This window comes from Cynocephalus volans, chromosome 6 (genome assembly GCF_027409185.1).
Source record: "Cynocephalus volans isolate mCynVol1 chromosome 6, mCynVol1.pri, whole genome shotgun sequence".
NCBI lineage: Eukaryota > Metazoa > Chordata > Mammalia > Dermoptera > Cynocephalidae > Cynocephalus > Cynocephalus volans.
The window spans coordinates 143346679-143369928 of NC_084465.1; the positions used below are offsets into that span (position 1 = coordinate 143346679).

General features: G+C 34.7%; 1 long non-coding RNA gene across 2 annotated transcripts in view; it reads right to left on the reverse strand.

The window, feature by feature from the left end:
- Window positions 1-14808: 14808 nt before the first annotated feature.
- LOC134379890 (uncharacterized) overlaps window positions 14809-23250 on the reverse strand; it is a 43008-nt gene continuing 34566 nt past the window's right edge. For both annotated transcript variants that reach the window (XR_010023843.1, XR_010023842.1), the window contains exon 3: window positions 14809-14894. This is a non-coding gene — a long non-coding RNA (uncharacterized LOC134379890). The remainder of the gene's footprint in view (window positions 14895-23250) is intronic.

Sequence of the window (23250 nt, forward strand, 5' to 3'; positions counted from 1 at the left end):
TACTTGTCTGTCAACAGCCCAATGGACACCCTACCTGTGAACCCTTCCCTGGTGGTTAAATAATTCCTTGTTCCGTGATCTTGCAACAACCATACATACCTTTATTTTTGCATCTATTTATTTTACACTTTTATCCTCCACCAGACTAGGAGCTTCATGAAGTCATGACCTGTGTGCTATACACATATATTCATCAAATGATACATGCCAGGAACTGTTCTGGGTTTAAGAAAAAAGTAATAAACAAACAAAGTTCCTGCTCCACATTCCAACTGAGGGAGAAAAATGTTAAGCAAGAAATAAGTTATATGAGGGATGGTGATAAGTGCTATAGAGAACAATACGTAGACTGAGACGGAAAGGGAGAGTGAAAGGTGGGGTTGTTTTTATGAAATGGTCAGGGAGTCCTTTCTAACAGGTGACATTTGAACAACTATCTGAAGGAAATGAGGTTAGAGTCCATATCACTTCCTTCCTAGCAATTAGATTAGTGGCTGGCTCATGGCAATGACTCAACAGATGTTTGCTAAGTAAATGAATAAACAAGAAATATATTCCTCTATCTAATGTACTCAGACACTTACATGCAAATATTTCTGTTCTGTTTTTATAGCAAAGATGAAATGTTATCTGTTAAATGTCAAAAGCAGGGACTGCAACTATTACAATTAACTTTTTATTAACTGGATTTATGAATCACATACTTTTCAAAGTAGACTAGCTGGAGAGCAATCAGGAAAGAAAATGGGACTATCCAGCTGGGTGGTGTCTGTGTTCAAGGTCTTAAGTCATGGAACAGCTAGGAAAAGACAGCTCAAAATCACCTAATTACAGAGTTGCCTCCAGAACAACATTTTTATAGAGAAGTTATTTCCAGAGGAAAGATTAATGTTCTAGAGAACATTAATTGTCTAACCATGTACTTTTCTTTTTTTTTTTAACCTTTAAAGCCCTATCTGTTCAGTATATCCAATTAGTTCTCTGAAATCCCAGATTTCATATTTCTTAAGAGTTTTTAAACCCTCAGAGATTTTTTTTAAATTGCATTTATTTTCTTGATTGCCAAATTAACTTCATGCACTGTGTCTTTCAAAGTCTTAAAACCTGCTCCTAAAAACTGGATTTCTGACAGTCCCTACTTTAATATAATTGAATTCCCTTCATTTTTAAGTTACTGTAAATATGGTTTCCTGGGACTTCTTAAGTGAAATTAAGTTTGGTTTTTTTTTACCTCTCATCTAACCTGACCACATTACCAGTTTATTTTACAAAGAGGATGTCCAAATTCCTATGCAAGTCTAGGATTACTGTATTTTTGTTATTATTGTTTTAGTTTACACACTTAGCAGACATATGAAATATGACTTCTAAATCCAAAAGGTTTCACTGACACTTTGTGTTAGAGAAACTGATAAGAAAGGCAGAAGAAAAGTAGGAAGGCAACAGAGAAATTTGTTTTCTTCCTCAACAGCAGAGATACAGATACATGCTAAATTTTGCAGCTTTGGAAACAGTCATTTTGGAATAGTGCCAAGAAAAGGTGGTGGTCATCATAGCAGACATCACAGTGTATGTCCGTTTATTCAATACATTTACTCAATAAACATTTGAGCTCCTTCTGTGTACCAGGTACTTAATAGAAACTGAAAATTTAGCAATAAAAGATAATTTCCATCCTTAATGATCTTTGTTTAGAAAGTAACACATAAAGATTTTTTTTTCATAAATATACTGAACAGTCTAAGTTGTAGAAAAAGTTTTATTTTGTATATTCTAATGGCTGATTTTTGCCTCTTATTTGTCTATTTTCCTAAATCAGAATTATGTGGCTGCTACCACCTCCCTGGAACAGGTATATCAAAAGGCAGAAATTCCTTACTTGTTTACCATGTACCATGAACAATCATTCAGATTAACTGTCTCCAAAGTATGAGTAAGGATTTTCTAGAGAATTAGAGAAAGCGTCTATTTGCATCTTTCACTAATTGTGAAAGATCAATCAACTTCATCTTGTACAAAATGTTTAGAACATCTGAACACAGCTATCACTTTCTTCCTAAGCATTTCTCTTTCAAGCCAAAGTTTTTTAAATCTTTTTTAAAAAATACATACATATCAAAATTTACATATACTCCTGCCACCACTGTCCTTTATATCTGAGGTTCCCAAGTGTTTGGACCATGTCCTAGTTAGTCAGAAGAAGATTCTGGAAACCTCTTTTCCCATATTTTCCCAACTGTCAAGTGGAGAAGAGCAAAATAAATATCTTGAAGTTAATTTGTTACTAGCAATATACAAAATCATTTTTATTTGTGTGTGTATATATGTATGTATGGTCAAACACACATGGCAAACAAACAAAAACCCACTCTGAGCTAAAACCAGCAAAGAAACAGACCCATAAAGACTCCTGATAACGGAATCACCAGCCACAGATTATAAAACAACTCTGCTCACCATGTTTGACAAAATAAATAAGCGTAAAAATGGTAGGGAAGAAGAAACTCTAAAAAGTGATTGAGAGAGGAACCAACCATAAAAAAGTGATCAAGCAAATTTGTTGTAGTACCCTAAAGAACTTCTAATACTCAAAACTTAAACCTGTAACTAAGAAGAAATTTTGGGGGCATATATTGGAAGAAATTGTCTAGAATGCAGACCGGAAAGACAAAAAAAAAAAAAAGATGAAGAAGAAGAAAAAAATACAGAATTTGGTAGTCATGGGGGGATAGAGTAAGAAAATCTAACACATGTTTAAATAGGGACCCAGAAGAAGAGAAGACAGCATTGGGACACAGATAGGATGTGAAGATATGCTGGCGGAAAATTTTCTAGAACTGATGAAGGAGCTCAATAAAACCCAAACAAGAATAAAAAGAAATCCTTACCCAGACATATCGTTATGAAATGGGTAAACACCAGAAATATAGAGAAAATCTTAAAAGCAAATATATAAAAAAACTTTGCCTTCAAAAAAGGAATGAAACAAAATATGACTTCTTACTAGCAACAATCGAAGCCAAAAAAGAATGGAAAAATATCTTCAATATTATTGAAGAATTCTGTACCCAGCAAAAATATCTTTCAAAAATGAAGGCAAAACAAAGACATTTCAGAAAAAAACAAAGAAAACTGAGAGAATTGCAACGCAACATAAAAATGGCATGTAGGTAGGAGGGAGACAAGTGGAGTTAACATGTTCTATGGTCCTTGTATTGTTTCAGAGGAGAATAAAATTTTAATTAGCATTAGACTGTGATGAGCTTGCTTATTATAATTTCTAGCATAACCACTAAAAGAATAGCAATATATTATTTAACCTCTAAAGTAGAAATTATAAAAGAAAAATGATTTTTTTAATCTCAAAAAAGAAAAGAGAAAAGAAATATAAGTCTGAACTAACAGAAATTTCAAAATAAAACTGAAGATTAAACAATAAATATATAATTACATTAAATGTAAATAGACAGAAATTTAGAAATCTACTGGTGAACTAGTTGCTTTAAGAATCAACTCTTCTACCCATGAACAATGACAAGAAAAGTTAAAGTACAAATCACATTTGTGTGAAGGCATCAGAAAGCTAACAAGGCAGTGATGACTTGAAGGGACAAGATCCCAAATGGCAGGATGTTCAGAGAGGTGAGCCAATGTTTTGCGCTGCTTTTTGCCTCAAGGCATTTTCTGCTCTCTAATATGAGTGAGAGACCAAGCAGGTGCAGAGAGCTTCCATCAGTCTCAAATGGCCGGGGAGACAAAAATGGATATTCAGGGCCAGCTAAGGAGCAGAGCCCTGGAAAACACCACATGCTTTCAGTCGGGGTCCCCAAAGGAATACAACCTGTGACTAGAGGTGAAAAAGAAAAAGCCCAACCATGTCAAGGATGGACGTGTGCTGCTCAGATTTCCTTCAAGAGAATCTGCTGCCAGGAACACAGTGACTGACAGCCCCAGTTGCCACACTTTGGATCCATCACCATGTTCACGCCGAAGGCCCCATTTCCCCATTCCAGCCCAAAGTGGGATTCCTCTAAACAACAGTGTTTGCCTGGGGCCTCCTCACTGGCCTATCAGAGCTCTCCATGGATCTGTGATGCAGTCAGGTCCTTCCAACCAAATCCTTCCTTCCCTCCCTCTCTTCTTTCACAGGGGTCAGACATGTATCATGATCTGAGGTTATCACCTGTCCTCTTCTGTATCTTTTATAGACATTTCTCCCAATAAATCTTTTGCACATCTCATCCTGTTTTGGCGTCTGCTTCTATCTTGGCAACTGCCACTCAGAGAACCCAAACTGACACACCAGTTATCAAAAAGAGAAAGGCCCACCTTTAGGTGAAGGCAATCCTTGAACAGAGGTGCAAAAATCCTAAGTAATATAGAAAACCAAATCTGGCAATTTATAAAAAGCATCATACATTATGAACAAGCTTGATTTAGTCCAGTAATGTAAGGTTGGTTTAACATTTGAAAACTAAATCAATAAAGTTCACTATATTAAGAGAATAAGGGAGAAAAATCACAGGACAATCCCAAAAGACCAATTCATGGGAGAGAGACACCACATTCATAAACTGAAAGATTCAATATTTCAAGTATTTTCAAATATTCAAATATTGTAAACAATACAAACTCAATCAGAATTACAGTAGGATTTTTTTGGGTGCAGAAACAGAAAACCCAATTGTAAAACTTTTGTGATGCTACAAATGTCAAAAACAGCTACGCCAATATCTAGTTGCTCCATATCCTCACTAACACTTGCTATTTGTCAATCTTTTTAATTTTAGTCATTCTAGTGGGTGTGCAGTGGTATGAAGTGTGGCTTTAATTTAGATCTTCCTGCAGACTAATGAGGTTATTACGTTTTATTTGGTTTTTAGCTATCAGACTTTTTTTTTAACTGCTAATTTGTAGGTGTTTTTTAGATATTTTGGGTGAGGACTTTGGTAGTTATGTATGTGTAGTGATATCCAATCTGTGACTTGCCTTTCAGTTTCTTATCAGTAATTTTGATAAGAGAAGTTCTTAATCTCTGAAGTTCAAATATCTGGGAAGGGTCTAGTGTCCAGAATATATAAAAAACTCTTATAACTCAAAAACAAAAGGATGAACAAAACAATTTAAAAATTGGCAATGGACTTGAATTGACATTTCTCCAAAGAAGATATAAAAATGGTCAACAAGTACATGAAAAGATGCTCAAAATCATATGTCATTAAGGAAATGCAAATCAAAACCCCAATGAGATACCGCTTCATACCTACTAGGTTGGCTATAATACAAAAATGGAAAATAACACATTTGTGAAGATGTAGATAAACTAGAACCCTCATATATTGCTGGTGGGAGGTACAGAAATGGTGTAGGCACTGTGGAAAACAGTCTGGCAGTTCCTCAAAATGTTACACATAGAATTACCATATGACTCAGCAATTCCACTCCTAGTTAAACACCCAAAGAAATGAAAACAGGGGCTCAAACAAATACTTTTATATGCATGTTCATAGTAGCACTATATGTAATAGCTGAAAGGTGGAAACAGCTCAAATGTCTACCATTGGATAAATGGATAAACAAAGTGTGGTATATACATACAATAGAATATTACACATACATGCAATATTACACATACATGCAACACATGGATGAATCTCAAAAACATTACACTAAGTGAAAGAAGCCACATAGAAAAGGTTATATATGTATTATTCCATTTAAATGAAATATTCAGAATTGGTAAGTCCGTAGGGACAGAAAACAGGTTGCTGGTTGCCAGGGACTCAGGGGAGGGGAGAAGTGACTACTTAATGAACATGGGGTTTCCTTTTGGGATGATGAAAATGTTTTGGAACTAGATAGAGGTGGTAGTTGTACAAAATGTCATACGGTTTCTCTAATTCTGTATTAAATGCCACTGTATTGTTCACTTTTAAATGGTGAGGGCTCAGACGGTTGGTTTGAGCCAAGGTCAAGGGTTTGAATTCCCGTACTGGCCAGTGGCCAAAAAATAAACATAAAAATAAAAAATGATGGATTTTATGTTATGTGACTTTCACCTCAATAAAAAAAATGTTTTTTGAGACTCATCCACGTTGCTGTATATACACCATTTTCTGGATATACTGTTCAACAATTCATCTACTTGTATGTTGACAAATATTTGGGTTAAATCCAGGGTTTGTTATGAATAAAGAAGTTATGAACATTCCTATACAAACCTTTTTGTGGCCATATGTTTCATTTATCTTGAGTAAATACCTAGGAGTACCCTTATCATTTCATAAAAATAAGTGAAAAACAAAAAAAGGTGTTGTCAATTGTAAGATGCATAAAATACCAAAAAAGGTGTTGTCAATTGTAAGATGCACAGATATCAAAAATATAACTAAATCAAAAATGGAAAGTCACTTCAGAAATTAAAAGCAATGATGCTTTATTCATCTGTAAGCGAAGGGTCAACAGAATTAAGCAAATAACACATGTTGAATTGTGAAGAAGAAAATTAAAGTGTATGTATGAAATGCCAATACTGTTAGCCAAAATTATATCTGAAAATTGAACAAGGGATCTTTTAATATTGTTTACCTTCAAGGAAACAGAACCCTCTTTCTTACACATTTTCAATAATAAATTGTGTGAGAGTAAAGAAGTTTCTGAGAGGCCATGGTAGAAAGTTAGAGGCAAACTCCAGAACCAGACCGCCTCAGTCCAGCTCTGCCTCTTACTAGTTACTTAAAACACTCTGTGCCTCAGCATCATCATCTAATAAATGGACGTGATAATATCCACCCCACAAAGTTGTTGTGAGGATTAAATGAGTTAGTCCATGCACAAGTCTCTGAACAGCACCTGGCACACTGTTAAGTGGGTGGCCACCACTGCCACCACTTCCATCATCATTAGAATCATCATCAACATTCTTCCTCCTTCCTAAAACATCCTCAATATTTATGACATCTGTGGTTGTTCTACTGAAGAGCATTAAAAGTTAATAATAATATATAAGTAATTAGTATATCTGTCTAACTACCAGAGAAACTCAAATAGTTTAAACTGTCAGTACAGTTGAAAATGGATCCTAAGGGGTTCAGCTGATGCTCCTTCCCAAAGACATCGCAAAGATATCCATGGAGCTCAGTTAGTATTGCTACATTTTAAAAGCAATGTAAACATGCTTCCAACATCCCTCCACCAAATCTTAGACCATGGACCTCCCATAATAAAATTCCTTCTTGCAACAAATTCTCAGGTACATATTTCAGTGTTATATTATCCTGAAGCAATAGGGTTTCGACCTATTAATAGAAATCAGTAGCATAAAATGTACTCAATTTTCTCAGCTTTACAAAATTTTTCTCTTCATTAAACTGAAGAACATCTGATCTCTGAACACAGTGGCTGCTGTAAAGCTGGAATCAGATGATGAACTGGGCCAGTTAGATTTTTCTCTCTCAAGAACTTGGAAGTATTAGATAAGAAAGGAAGGCAGAAAGAAGATGTAGTGGGGATTGTACCTTACAAAGAGGTCAGCTCGTGAGCAAATTGTGCATAATAAAAACTGTGAACATCGTTTAAATCATCCTTAAAATACCAGAGTCTGGGCTTTGGAAGCTCAAAATCCTAGACCTTGTCATTACTCTTTGCATTTAGTAGCTTTCCAGACTCCAATTCTGGTGTCTGGAGGACTCTGGGGATCCCACAGTATCTGTCTTTTAAATTTGGAGATGCTCTGTTGTTTTGTTAGGATTAACACATCCTTCCTGAGGTGGCTTCAGGGAGTTTCTATTTCTTACCACTATTAGAACCCTCTAGCACAGACTCCAGAGTCAGAAACAACTGCCATCCCAATACAAATTTTTACTACTAAGAAAATTTACAGAATTTCCAGTTACTTTTTTTTTCTACTATTAACATGCTTGAATATAAATTTCAATGCCAAAAATTATTTAGTACCTTTAAAAAATGATATAAACATATCAGAACAGTGGAAATATCTCTCCCACTGAACTGAGACAGAATTTTAACTCATGGAATAAGTAGAAAAGAAACAGTCATGCACTGCATAATGATGTTTCAGTCAACAATGGACCACACATTTGACCGTGGTCCCATTAGATTATAATGGCTATATACCATATAGCCTACATATATGGTAGGCTATACCATCAAGGTTTGTTTAAATACACTCTATTATGTTCACACAATGAAGAAATCACCTAATGACGCGTTTCTCAGAATGTAACCCAGTCGTTAAGTGATGCATGACTATAATAGTAATTACTGACCTTCAATTATTCTTATTTTTATTATTTATGAATAATTTCCTCCAGAGATTTAAGGGACAACAGTATATCAGCAAGATACCAATTTTCTACAGTAACTATTATCACCAAAAAATATTTTTCTACTTACATGGCCTTTTTCTTATAAATATTATTTGTATCATAGTATAGAAAACTAATCAACAAGGAAAAATAATTTTAAAAACAAAAGAGAGTACACATATAAAGAATATAAGAAACCAACAAAGAAGTTGGGTATGTAGGATAATCAGGAAACTAAGTGGCAAAGGAGATTTCACTAAATTACCAGAAGGAAAGAATACCAAAACAAAACTTTTCAACTGTTTCACAAAATTTTGGCATTACAACAGGATCTCTTAGGAGTTTGAATAAAATTCTGGCAATTATTTTCTCTCCAGTGATTCTAGGCTTTGACTCTGATCATTACACTGGAGGCTGGAATTCTGTTACATCAAAACAAAATTCTGCATAAAGGGATTTCATAATCTCAATACCCTTGAAAATAAATTTTAAAAAGAAATGAGGCTATAAAATAAAAATCCTAACATTTTGTTGAATTAAAATAATAAATTATGTAGTTTGTCTCAAAAAGTTTTTTTTTTTTTTTTTGCTGGCCAGTACAAGGATAGATCCTAAGACCTTGGTTTTATCAATACCACACTCTAATCAACTGAGTTAACTAGCCAGCTCTCTAAAAACATAAATAATTGTTTAGAAGTTAAAAGAAAAATTTTGACACAGAAGATGGTCTAATGATTGATCACTTTAGTGGCAATGATATTCTGACTATTACACTTAAGCTAAACAGGACTTTATGGATGAGACTGTCACCTCAACTACCAATTGGAATGACAAGAACAAACCTAGACCTGGGAAGCAAATGTGCAAGGTAGGTGGGAGGAGCACTAGTAACTCCCTGAACTTGCTAACTCTTTCTCGGTCCACCACTAGCCAAGTATTCAGAACTGAGTAAGTAACAAGTGATGGTTGCTCCTATAAGGTGTTCAGGGCCTCTAAACTTGGGATTTCCCTTACCTTTATATGTGAATTCTTGGTGTTCACAAATATAAAATAAGTTTCCTTGTTTTTAACTTTCTCAATGCAGGGTTTACAGAGTTAATTTCATAATATACTAAACATACCCTATATGTATCTACTAATTCTTAACCCTACATAAATCAAACCATTTTTTAAAGGACAGAATTATTTTCAAAACAAAAGAAATAAGGAAGAACTTATTTAAGAATAAGTCAATGGAAGTAAGATGGCAGAGTTAAAAGAAGATGGACTTCAGAGTCAGACACAACTAATTTGGAAGTCCAGCTCTGTCACTTACTGTGTGCTCTTGAGTAAGTTAGTTTACCTCTTTCTCAGCCTCAGTTCCCTCATCTACAAGATGGATATATTATCTCACACCTAACAGGGTTAAAGTGAGGATTAACAAGATAACATATATTATGATGCTGGTATAGATTAAGTTCTCAATCATATACTAATTTCCACCACCCTCCCACCCCATTCACCCCCAAAATCAAGCAGTTCTCCTTCCAGGTATATTACAAGTATATTACAAAACAATTTCTTCAGGTACTCTCATACCTTTTTATATTCCTCTTCTTAGGAAGAAAGGGTACAGATTTTCTGGACTTCATAAATATCTTACTTTGATGAACTTTGCTTCAGAGGAGTTAAGGTACTTGAATTTCTATTTCTCTTACTTTAAAGCCTTAGTTTTGTGTGCTTTTTAATTCCCCTATTAGTCTTTTAACTTATTGATTTAATTTTTTGTTAACCTACCTTATAATTATTTTCTCCTTCAATCGATTAAACTTGTGATGTTAAATTCTTACTACATCTCAATTATTTACATTCTTTGTTGACTTCTTTCTTTTTAGTCATTTTATATTCTAGTTATTATATTTACTCTATATTTTCTTAAAATATAACCTTTTTCTTACTTACACTATTCTTTAGTCAATATCATACAATGCCAGTACAGCAGCCAGATAATTTAACCTGTAGTTCCACAATGACTCAATTCAGATCGAAAGTTCACTTGTAAGAGATAATAATCATAAAAGATAACTGGATATGTAGTCTTTAATATCCATTCTTATAAATGGTCTGAATATTGTCACTGTATCAAGCCAGATTCCTGGGGACCTGTACACTTGGACTACATTGTTTTGCTGCCCACCACTTTTAAATCAGAGAAATCAACCTTGGCACTACTAACATTTTTAGCCAGATAATTCTTTGTTGTGGAGGGCTGTCCTGTGCATTGCAGGCTGTTCAACAGTACCTCTAGCCTCTACCTAATAGATGCCATCAGCACACTCACCATCCCCAAATTGTGACAACCAAAAATGACTATAGATATTACCATACACCCCCTAGGGAGCAATCTCGACCCCAGCTGAGAAGTGCTTTATAAGCTGAATGGAACCTTGGGGTTTTGAAATCAGCTTACATTGAAGAATTACTTAAGAAAATAGCCACATGAAGGAATGGTGTTGAAGACATTATCAACTGTTACTCTTTGTTTTCCACTGTGAGGGCCCATAGGAGAAATGTGTCTCATATCTCAGTGCAAACAGGATGTTGTTTTCTTATGGATGTGTATCCTTAATTAATCATATTTTTACCTTTTCTTGGGCTGTTGGAAAACTCAAAAGCACGTTTACAGTCCATCTTTGAAAACAGTGTAGAGCCTACAGCATGAATTTATGTGTACTAAATCTTCCAAATGTCAATTCAATTCATTTTGTAACCTTATTTTTTATCCTACAATAATACGTGTTTCTGCATGTAGACACAAACCTTTTTTTGAATGAGATTAGGTATAAATAAATAAATACAATAGATTGTAATCTTCCTCATCAGGTCATACGCATTAGTCCAACTTTATCATTCCTCTCCAAATCTTCCTTCTGCTAGACCTAGATCTTCTAGTTTTCCCTTATAAATGCTTAAGTTTACTCTCCCCAGTCAAAACACATAACTAAGTCCATTTACTTCAGCAAGACATGTCAGACAGACAACAATTAGCATGAAGTTTTATGACTACATCCTTCTACATTTATTAAAAGTACATTTACCCAATGACAGGCACGAAATTCTACATGCTGTGTGTTCAGAAGGTTGCCCAGGCATGAGCACATCAGCTTGGAGGACAATGGGAGGACAGAGGACCCCTCTGGTTTTGTAACTTTCCCTTTTCCCCACTAAAGCCTATTTTTAATCCATGCCAAGTAGCACTTAAAATTCATCCTGAACCCTGGTGCATGACAGATGATGGGTGACATAGGAGTGGCCCATCTTGTACCAAGTAACAACTACAAAGGGTCCTACTTGGTCCTACACCAGATTATTCAGATTACTTTTGATAGTGCTAGAAGAAAGCATTTTCCTCTCATAACCTTAATATAACCTTTCCAAGACCTCAAACCAAATTGGCAAGGTATGGGTATTACAGGTTCATCAAAAAGTGAGTGGATAAACAATTTCTGGTATATTCAAAACTGTTCAGCAAAAAAAAGAAAGTACTACTATTAGCACCCATTCATATAATATGGTGAACCTCAAAAACATTATGCCACAAAAAAGACACGAAAGAATACATATTATATTATTCCATTTATAAGAAATTCTAGGAGAGGCAAAACTAATCTGTGGTGACAGACAGCAGACTGGTGATTGTCTAGGGCCAGAAGAGTGCAAAGGGGCACAAGGGAACTTTATGGAGAGATGAAAGGTTATTTTGATATCACATCTTGATTAAGATAGTGGTTTCACAGGTTGTACACTTATCAAAATCACCCAACTATACACTTAAAATAGGTGCAAATGTGATGTTCTTGAACTAATGATGAGAAAACACCAGACAAATCAAACTGAAGAACATTCTACAAATAACTGACCAGCACTTTTCAAAAATGTCAAGGTCCATAAAATACAAGGAAAGACTGAGGAACTGTCACAAACTAGAGGACACTAAGGAGACATGACAACTAAATGCAATGTGGAATTGTGGAACAGAAAAAGGACACCAGTGAAAAAACTGGTAAAATCCAAATAAAGTCTGTTCATATGAATGCTAATTTCTTACTTTTGTTAGTTGTATGATGGTTATGTAATTCTTTAACGTTAGGTGAAATTGAATGAATGATATATGAAAACTCTTTACTAATTCTTGCCACTCTTTTAAGTCTAAAATTATCTAGAAATAAAAATTTTTAATGGGTGCACTTTGGATGTAAATTTAACTCATTAAATTGATTTAAAATAAAAAATTAAAACAAAAATAAATCAGAGTTATTAAAAAATTAAAACAAAAATAAATCAGAGTTATTAAGAAATAACCCTATCCTCAGCCTGATTCTCCTTTTAAGCTCATTAAATAATGTTTAAATCAAGAGTGAGATTATACACAAGAACCCAAATCCTCTTTTTTTCAATATTTGAGTCAATAAACCTAGCTGATGAAACACACAACATTCCTCACCTAAAAGAATCACTAAATTTAGAAAGGTTACTAATTAAAATAAAAATCTCAGAATTCTTTTCCTCAAAATCATAATGATAAGAACAATAAAATCATTACATGTTCAAATTGCGATGAGACAATGGAATTCACAAAACTTAGAAGTCTACAATAAAAAACATTTACTTTCTATAACTCTCACATTTAAGAACTGTTATGTATTTGAATTCCAAAAAAAACTATGTCATTTCATTTAATATTACTTAAAGAACAGAAAGATAGGGGTAGAAAATCATTCAGAGAAAAATTAAAACTTTTACAACATACCTCCTCCTCTATTTCCATTTTCTTCATCCTACAAAATGAAAAAATACATATCTGTACATGAATACACATTTTTAAACTCTTGTCAAGTCACAGCAAGGTTCAAATTAATTCAAATCAACCTCCCCAAAATGTGCCAATTACATCTCACTAACAGTGCCTTTTACCAGAGGATGGAGTCTTTAGAGAGAGGTGAAAGCTGTGGGTGAAGCCAATTTAGGGGGAGGACATAAGGAATTCAGTTTTTGACATGTTGAGCATGAGATGGCTAACAGAGACATCCAAGTGGAGCTGTCAAGTAGGTGATTGGATAGATGAGCCCAGAATGTGGGAGAAGAGCACTTACTGGTCATCACTTATTGTACTATGCTTAAATGTGCCCTTAGGGGCATACGACCCCGAACTGTCTATATAAATGGATTTGTTCCACATCACTACATTTTTAAGTTCTTGTACTCAATTTTGAAGTTTACTTATTTACCTGTTTTACCTGTTTTACCTTATTTACCTCATTGTTATCAGGCTGTCTTGCAGCCCTGTTATCTATCTCTAGATGGGAAATAAGTAAAGCAACCTTAAAAAACCAGTATGTGAATACATTTATTCAAACATTTGCTGAGCCTCTACCATATGGCAGCTACCAGGTACTACAGAACGAAAAATAGACATTTGGTGAAGTGCTGATAATTTATTACATAATCTTTGACCTTTACTTTGGCAGCCCAAGTGTTGTTTTTTTCTTCTTCTGGTTATAAGCTCTGTTCTGAGACTAACAAGGTTGTCAGTTAAGTGACACAATAAAGACATTGTTGTATTAACTGCACATTTTCTAAAGGCTATAGAATATTAAATTTTTTAAAAATTCCTTTGAAGTGAATTGATAAAATTTCATAATTGAAATGGAAAAGATTCCAATAACATATATATTTTTCCATGTAAAATTGACAAGGCTGAGACCTATTTGCAAGAACATCTGTATTACATAATAGCTTTAATAACTAAAATTTACTGAGCAATTACTATATGTAACTTCCTGTGCTAAGCGTTTTAGATGTACTGTATCATTTAATCATCACATGACCTGTGAGGAAGGTCTGTTAGGTGACTTATCCAAGGTCACAGAGCTAACAAGAGGCAGAGATGGGACTCAAACCCAATTTCTTTGGACTGCAATGGCTCCAATGTGTTAACAATTATACATCATATCACATATATGAAATTTAAGTATTGTTCTAATCCAACTCATTTTCTATAACCGATAGAATATTTTAACAAAATACTTCCTCTGCATACTCTGCCCAGAAAACTCACCACCTTTTTGGATAGTAGAAAAACAGTTACATATTAGAGAAAGTAGAACGAGATCTAAAAGTCTTGAAAAATAGATTTGGAGTTTAGAATAGGTATGATCTTTCAGAGAAGACTAAAAGTTTTTGTTCTGAACGATGGAAAAATATGTACGAGAAGGAAAAGAATAAAAATGCAAATATAACAATTCTTTTAAGATAGAAAAAAGGCAGGAAGGAAGGGGGAGAGGAAGACAAGAGGGAGAGAGGAATTGCCTTGTGTTTTTTTCAAGTTACTTTAATCATTTCTCTTACCTTATAGGAAAATTGAATTGCAGACTCAGGGGGATAAACAATAAAATGCCTTAATGTAAAACCAAAGCCTTGAGATGTTCTTTTCAACGTGACTGTTTTGGGACCTGGCCAGGAGAATGTTTCATCTTCGGACGGTGATACAGTTTCACTTTCTTCTTTCCCATCTTTATTTTTTGATACCTAAAGTGAAGAGATATTTAAAAGTTTACTACATAACTGAATATATCTTCTCACTTAGAAAAAAAGATCATATGTAAAAATATAATGCTTGAGAGCAGATATAACTTAATGGAGAAAAAGAACCGTAGTCTGATGCACGAATTGTATGTATTATAACAAATCATGCCACTGTCAAAAACTAAATTTGTTTCTAGAAAAGGATGCTATGAAAAATTAATCAGAAACAAGAAAAAACTCTTGAAAATTAGAGATACAATGGCAAAAATTTTAAATGCAATAGAAAAAATAAAAGGTAGTACTGAAGAAATCTCATAGTACACTGAGAACTAAGAAACAGAAATTATGAAAGAAGAGACATTGAATTCTTACTAACAAAGAAGCCTAAAGCTTATCAGACAGTCCAGCAGCAACAAAGGACAAGAGACAATAATAACAAAGGCCTTCAGGTTCTGAGCACAAAATCAGTTTCCACATAGACAATCCTTCCAATATCCTGGCCTTCCAGTTCTTTCACTTCCTCTCCACCACTTTCAGCATTTGCCTGGTCATGACTAAAACCCCTTTATATTCTCAAATCAAGCATCCCACCTAGCATCACCACCTACTCCTTTTCAGTTCATTCTCTCTCATACCCCAACGCTTACAATTCTTCAATCTGGGGCTGACCCTACCATCCTTGCCCTATCCCTCACCACCCCATGTCCTCACTTCCCTCTTAAGTCACTTCAATTCACTCTTTTGCCCTCTCTCAAAGCTGCCTGACAAAACCTAACCCTACTCTGGGCCTGCACCCACGCAGTCAAACATGAGCAGGGAAAAAGAAAAACTAAGTGATGTTTTCACTTTAAGTTCATGACCACTGACCTCAAAACAGCCTTTTAGTGTTGTCAATGATAATACATTTCTCTCCTAGATGACTATTTCATTCTTTCTCCCCCATTCTCCCTACTTTCTATTACACTGAGAAAACAGAAGCAATAAAATGAGAAGTTAATCGCCTGCCACACCTATCCACCTACCAGCAACTGTGCCCCTGTTCTCCTGTCTTACCTCCTGTTATGATGGGTAAACTATCTACTCATCTAACACCCCAACACTTGTGTAACTAAGATCCCATCCTCTCTTACTATTGAAAATAAGGTTCCAGCAACTCTTCCCTCTTTCGCATCATCTAGCTCTTTACTCTATCACTCCCATCTGTATACACACATTTTGCAATTTCTTTAATCTTAACAACAAAATCCTCTCTTGACCAGCAAGCCCTCCACAGCTACAACCTTATTTGTCTGCTTCTCTTTAGAGCAAAACTCCTTGAAAGTTGTCTATCCTTGCTCTCTCCAATTCTTTTCCTCCCATTTTCTCTTGAATCCCTTTAATCAGTCTTTTACCTCCATAACTCCCTGAAACTGTTCTTGTCAAGGTCACCAATGGCTTCCACACTGTTAAACTGAATGGTCAATTCTCAGTTCTCATCTTATGTGACCTAACAGTTGTCACAGAGATTACTTTCTCCTTGAAAAATTTTCTTCACTTGACTTCCCACACTGATTTTCTTCCTAATCCACAGACTACTTTTTCTTAGTCTCCTTTGCTATTTCTTCATTTGCTAAATTTATGATCTTGGAAGTACCTAGGCCTCAGTTCTTGGACTTCACTATCTATACTCTGTCTTTTGGTGGCCATTCAGTCTCGTGCATTATTTAATCTATAGTAGATGACACCCAAATTTTTTTCTGTAGCCCAGACATTTCCCCAATCTAATAGGTTTCTCAAACTTAAAATGTCTACATTGTTGTTAGGATTTTCGTCTTAAATTACAACTCCAAGTTCATCCCAGCAATTTTGGAATGTCACCTTTACCAAATGGCAAATACTTGAATATTCTTGATTTTATTACATTTTTCATTATCTTCCACTGTGAGTCTATCTACAAGGGTACTTCAAAAAGCTCGTGGATAAAAATAAAGATAATGTGAATATTTCCATGAACTTTTTGCAGGACTCTAGTATTCCTCCACAATGATTTGCTTCACATGAAGGTGGAAAGATGGCTAAATAATAACATTCCCCAGCCAAACTTGCAGCAGGGTTCTAGGTTCTAGGTCCATGTGACTGAGTTCTAGTCAATGGAATGTGAATGAAAGTGACATGCAATATACAATAGTCAACAGTATTTCTATATACTAGCAATAAGCATTTGGAAATTTAAAAAAATTTTTAAATACCATTGAAAATGGCATTAAAGGGTCTGACTGGTTAGGTCATCTGGTTAGAGCACGGTGCTGATAACACCAAGCTCAAGGGTTCAGATACCTGTACTGGGTAGCCACAAAAAAAGAAGAGAAGAGAAAAGAAGAGAAGAGAGGGGAGGGGAGGGGAGGAGAGGGGAGGGGGAAAAGAAAAGAAGAGAAGAGAAGAGAAGAGAAGAGAAGAGAAAAATAAACAGGGAAAAATCTCACAAAAAATTTGCAAGACCTGTAAACTGAAATTCCAAAACACTGCTGAGAGATATTAAATAATATCTAAATAAATGGAGAGATATTCCATGTTCATGATTCACAAGAATCAGTATTGTTACAATGTTAGCCCTCCCCAAATTGGCCTATAAATCTCAATCAAAATCAATGCAATCCCAATCAAAATCCCAGGAGATTTTTGTGCAGAGATTACCATGCTGTTTCTAAAATTCTCTTTAAAATGTAAAGAATGTAAAATAGCCAAAACAATGTTGAAAAAGAACAAAGTTGGTATACTTATACTCCAAGTCTTGAAGACTTATAAAGCTACAGTAATCGAGGCATTATAGTGTTGGCATCAAGATGGACAGATCAATTCATTAAACAGAATAGAGTCCGCTATAGACTTACTACAGTGTGATATAGCCATTCTACTTCTAGGTATTTTTCCAAGAGAAATGTGAGCAAATGTCAATATTGTAAAAGGACAATACAAGTACTTGTATACACAAATAGACCTAGAACAACTGGCTATCCATATGCTAGAAAAAGAAAAAAACTTTGATCCATAAGTCATTTCACATACAAAAATTAATTCAAATTGATCATAAATCTAAATGTAAAACCTAAAATCTTAAAACTTCTGGAAGAAAACAGAGGAAAAAATCTTTATGAACTCAGATTAGGCTAAGATTTCTTAGACATGACACCAAAGAGCATGATTCATTAAAAAATAAAATAAAAAGATAATTATGAATGTTCCCAACACAAATAAATGACAAATGATTAAGGTGATAGAAATTTTTTTTTATAAAAAGTGACGATGCTTCTATAATCACATAGAAAGATCTTTACTAAATATTACTGAATGAGAAAAACTAGCTATAAAACAGTATGTTGAGTGCATAAGCATTTCCTTCCTAAACGATGCTTTCAATTTTTCTGCCTGTTTGAAAATTATCATAATAAAAAGTTGGGAAAAGGCAAAAAAAAAACCCAAAATGATAAATGGGACTTCATCAAAATTCACCACCTCTGCTCTTTGAAAGACACTTCTAAGAGAATGAAAAGGCAAGCCACAGAATGGAGAATAAATATGCAAATCACATATCTGTTAACGGACTTGCATCTGACATATACAAAAAACTCTCAAAATGCAATATAAAAGCAACCCAAGGAAGAAATGGGCTGAAATTCAAAAACACTTTACCAAAGAATCTATATGGATGGCATAAGCATAAGAAGAGATGCTCAACATTAGTGGTCAATAGGGAAATGAAAACTAAAACCACAATGAGATATCACTACATGCCTATTAGATAGTGCAAAATATAATTAAATATAAGACTAACCATGCCAAGTGTTGGCCAGGATGCAATGCAACTAGAACTTTTAAACACTTCTAGTGGGAATGTAAAATGGTACGAACACTTTGGAAAACAGCCTGCAGTTTCTTAAAAAGTTAAAACATATACTTATCACATGACCCAGCCATTCTACCCCTAGATAAATACCCAAGAGAAATGGAAAGCATGTGTTAGTATAAAAACTTGTACATAAATATTCACAGCAGCTTTATTTGTTTCAGCCATAAACTGGAAAACATGCCAAATGTTTCATGGACAGATGAATGGATAAACAAACTGTGATACATCCAAACGATAGAATACTACTTGACAATAAAGTGAAATTAACTATCAATATATGTAGCAATGTGTTGATTATGCCAAGTTGAAGAAACCAGACAAAAAAAGAGTACCTACTATATGATTCTGTTGATATAAAATCCTAGAAAAATTCTAAAAATTAAACTACTGACTGAAAGCAGATTAGTGGTTGCTTCAGGTGGGTGGAGGGAGGGAGATATTACAAAGAGGCATGAGGAAATTTTTTCAGGGTGGTGGGGCAGTGATGAATATGTTTATCACCTTTACAGTGGTGATGTTTACATGAGTGTATACATGTGTAAAAACTTATCAAACTGCACAGTTTAAATATGTACAGTTATATGCCAAACATACCTCAAAATAAAAATATTTAAACAACAACAAAAAAGCAGCAATTACCATGAAACTCAAGAAAGTGGTTATTCCAGGGAGGCAGAAGTATGTAAATGAGAAAGCAAGGGGCTGAGATTTGGGAGAAACAACCAAGTCACTTCAACAGCATTGGTGATGTAGTTAAGATCCTTGGAGAATATCTTAGGGTTCATTTTATTATGCCATATAATGTCAATATGTATTACATATATTCTTTTGTATGTATCAAACATAAACATAAAAAAGTAAAATGATTCTAGAAGTTAACCTGTAAAAAATAATTTATTAGTCATTGGTTCCCATCTACCCTCATTCTTCAAGAATACAAGATTCTGTTTTGATTTTTACCTCTTTTTATCTGACTGAGAATTTTAATTTTCAGTTTAGCACTGTAGTTAAAAACAGGATTTGGAGTCAGCTGAATCAGGCACTAATCCTGCCTCTGCCATTTGCTGGTTCTATAATAGTGGAAACCTCCCTATGCCTTGGTTCTCTCTCATCAATAAAATAAAAATAAAAGCACTTCTCTCAAAGAATTACGTATATTAAATGAGAAATGCATGTAAAGACCTGAATACATACACATTTAATAGGTATTAGCTCCTTCTTTCTCTGCAAGTGCCATGAAATGTATCATCTTCTCTAAATCTCTTTTCAAAATTACTTTTCCTGATAGCTCCTTAAATCACAATATTTCACAACATTTTAACATACTCTTGTGTAAGATGAAATTGGAAAGATGCATAGAAGCAAATAAAGGAGCTCTGGGAAAAACTGGGTTAGCAATCAAAAGTATATGAAGAAACTGGATCTTGGATGATCAGCTAACTTCTTCCTCCCTATTTTTAGCTCTTTGATTGAACAAAGACCCTGAAGCCATCCATGGAGACTGTATATCCGAAACTAATTTATCATAAATCCATTGTAGTTGGTCCCCCCCTCTTCTAGGATTTTGGGGGGCATAAAACCAAACATTAACGTGGAAGATTCAAGCTGAGTACCAAGTGACTGCAAAAGTTACCATATGATTAGGTAGAGTTTGTAGGATAAAGGTTATTCCAGGCTTAATTATCCAAACAGTTTAGTTAACCTTTAAGTAGTAACTGGATCCTCCTTTTGTGATCCAAATGAGAGTATCATTTTATACATGCAGCTCGTGCTCTTGCTCTTCATTCATTCAATAAATATTTATTGAGCACTTACTGTGTACCCAACACTAGTCCACAAAGAGTGGATACAAGGATGAATAAAATATGCATTACAATTTTAGTTCATTTTTTAATTAAGCTTCTCATTTTGGGATAATTATGGATTCACGTGCAGTTTTTAAGAAACAATGCAGAAGGATTTCCTGTAACCTTTATGCAGTTTCCCTCAACAGTAGCATCTTGGAAAACTATAGTATTTCAAAACCAGGAAATTGACATAGATACGATCCACTTATCTTACTCAGATTTCCCCAGTTTTACTTCTACTCGTGTGTGTGTGTGTGTGTGTGTGTGTGTGTGTGTGTGTGTGTGTGTGTGTGTGTGTGTGTGTGTGTGTGTGTGTGTGTTTCCATGTGTGTTGAGTTCTAGGCAGTTTTATCGCATGTGTAGGTTCGTGTACCCACCACCAGTCAAGATCCAGCACAGTTCCATCACAAGGGTCTCTTGTACTGCTCTTTGAGAACCACACCCACTCTCTCCCTCCACCCCTCACCCAGTCCTTAACCCATGGCGACCACTAATCTGTTCTAGATTTACACCATTCTGTCATTTCAAGAATGTTAAATGGAATCATACAGTCTTGTATGATCCTTGTGGGACTGGCTTTTTTCACTCAGCACAATTCTCTGGAGATTCATCCAGGTTGTTGCATGTATCAACAGTTCATTATTTTTTATTGCTGAGTAGTATCCCATGGTACGAACGTACAATATTTTGTTTAACCATTAACCTGCTAAAGGACATCTGAGTTGTTTGCAGGTTTGGGCTATTGTGAATAAACGTGCTATGAACATTCACGTACATGTTTTTGTGTGAACATAGTTTCCATTTCTCTGGGATATATGTCCAAGAGTGTAACTGCTGGGTCAAATGGTGTCTTTGTCTGTTCAGGCTGTTTTAAATACTATTGACTGGGTGGCTTATAAACAAGAGAAATTTATTTCTCACAGTCTGAAGGAAGTCCATGATCAAGGTGCCACCAGATTCAATGTTTGGCAAGGACCCAGTTTCTCACAGACTGCACCTTTTTGCTGTGTCCTCACACAGTGGAAGGACAAGGTAGTTTTCTGGGGCTACTTTTATAGGGGCATTAATCCTATTCATTAGGCTCCTCCCTCGTTACCTAATCAGCTCTCAAAGGCCACACCTCCTAAAAACCTTACCTTGGGGGTTAGACTCTAATTTTTAACACTTTAAAAACTATACCTTTAATTCAACTTATTTCTAGCATATTATGATTTGGTGTCACAGCTTCCAAATATATTCCAGTTTCTTTTCTTTTAAATCACATAGGTAATTCTCTTGGATGATGATTTCATGCTTCAAGTTTCTGAATTGAGCCTGCTATGTCTTGTTTTACTGAGCTCTTCAGTAAAAAGTAAGCAATTTCTTTTTTGCTCTCTGCAAACTAATTAAGATTTTTGAATGTGACATATATCAGCTCAGCTGTTCTAATTATTCCACCTGCCCAGAACATCACATTGAAGACACTCTAGGCTCTTACATTTTCCCTACAGGAAAAAAAGGGAGGGTTACATTTTTATGTGCCTACAAAGAAAGAGAAGATGAAAAGAAATATACACATGTGCCTTCTTCACTCCTTCTACTTACCCACAGTGCCTTTGATCTGTTGGATTTTATAACAAGGGCAAACTGTAGGCACACAGAGAAGGTCCCAGCAGTCACACATTTCTCCCCTGAAGAAGACCGCTAATACCTACGTATCCCTCCACACACGTCTCATTTCTCCACCATGAGCACTGATTCATGTAACAACAGCATTACACATTGCAAGAAATCAAGAACTGACTGGAATAATAGCAGTTAAATTCTTGTGGACTATGAACTGTCATTTGATTCCTTTAAAATATTTCATAACAAGGTCATTTGATTGAATAATAACTCAAGGTTAAATAAAACCAAAAAAAAAAAAGGATAAAAACCAACTCTATAGATACAGCATCTAGACAAAGCAAACTAAAAGAGGGGTAAGAGGAAGTATAAGGGGAAACCACTAATCATAAAACAATAAAGGCAAGAAAAACTTCACATAAGGGAGTGCAAACTGGCATGAGAACTTTTTGGGATAATGGAAATGTTCTAAAAGATTGTGATGAATGTTTCACAACTACATAGACCTGCTATAAACCACTGAAATGTACACTTACAGTGAATGAATTTTATAGTTTGTAAATTATACTTCAATGAAGATATTAGAGTTTTAAAAAATTTACTCTAATAGGTAAAAAGTGCAAAGTCTAAATGTTTGCCAGAGATGAAAGAGGGCTATCACAAGAGTAAATGAAGAGAAATATGAAAGAATGCCTGTATTCATGATAAATGTGTCTTAAGGTATCTTTTGTAATTATTTGTACATTAAGTAGAATGGGGTTAGCTTCCAGGAATCATTTGTGATAAAGCAATAGAAAGCATTTTATATTATATTCATCTTAAATGATTCTAATATCAATTCCATCATGTATCTAAGATTATGAGCCCTATCCCTATGGACTCTTTGAAAATATTTTGTTATTCTTTCAATCTTACCACCAGTAATATTAGTAATACCTGTTGTTTAAAGTAAGATTTTTTTTTCTTATTCTAGCGCCAGGCTTTTTCACGGTTATGCGTGCTGAGAAATTACAAGTTACAA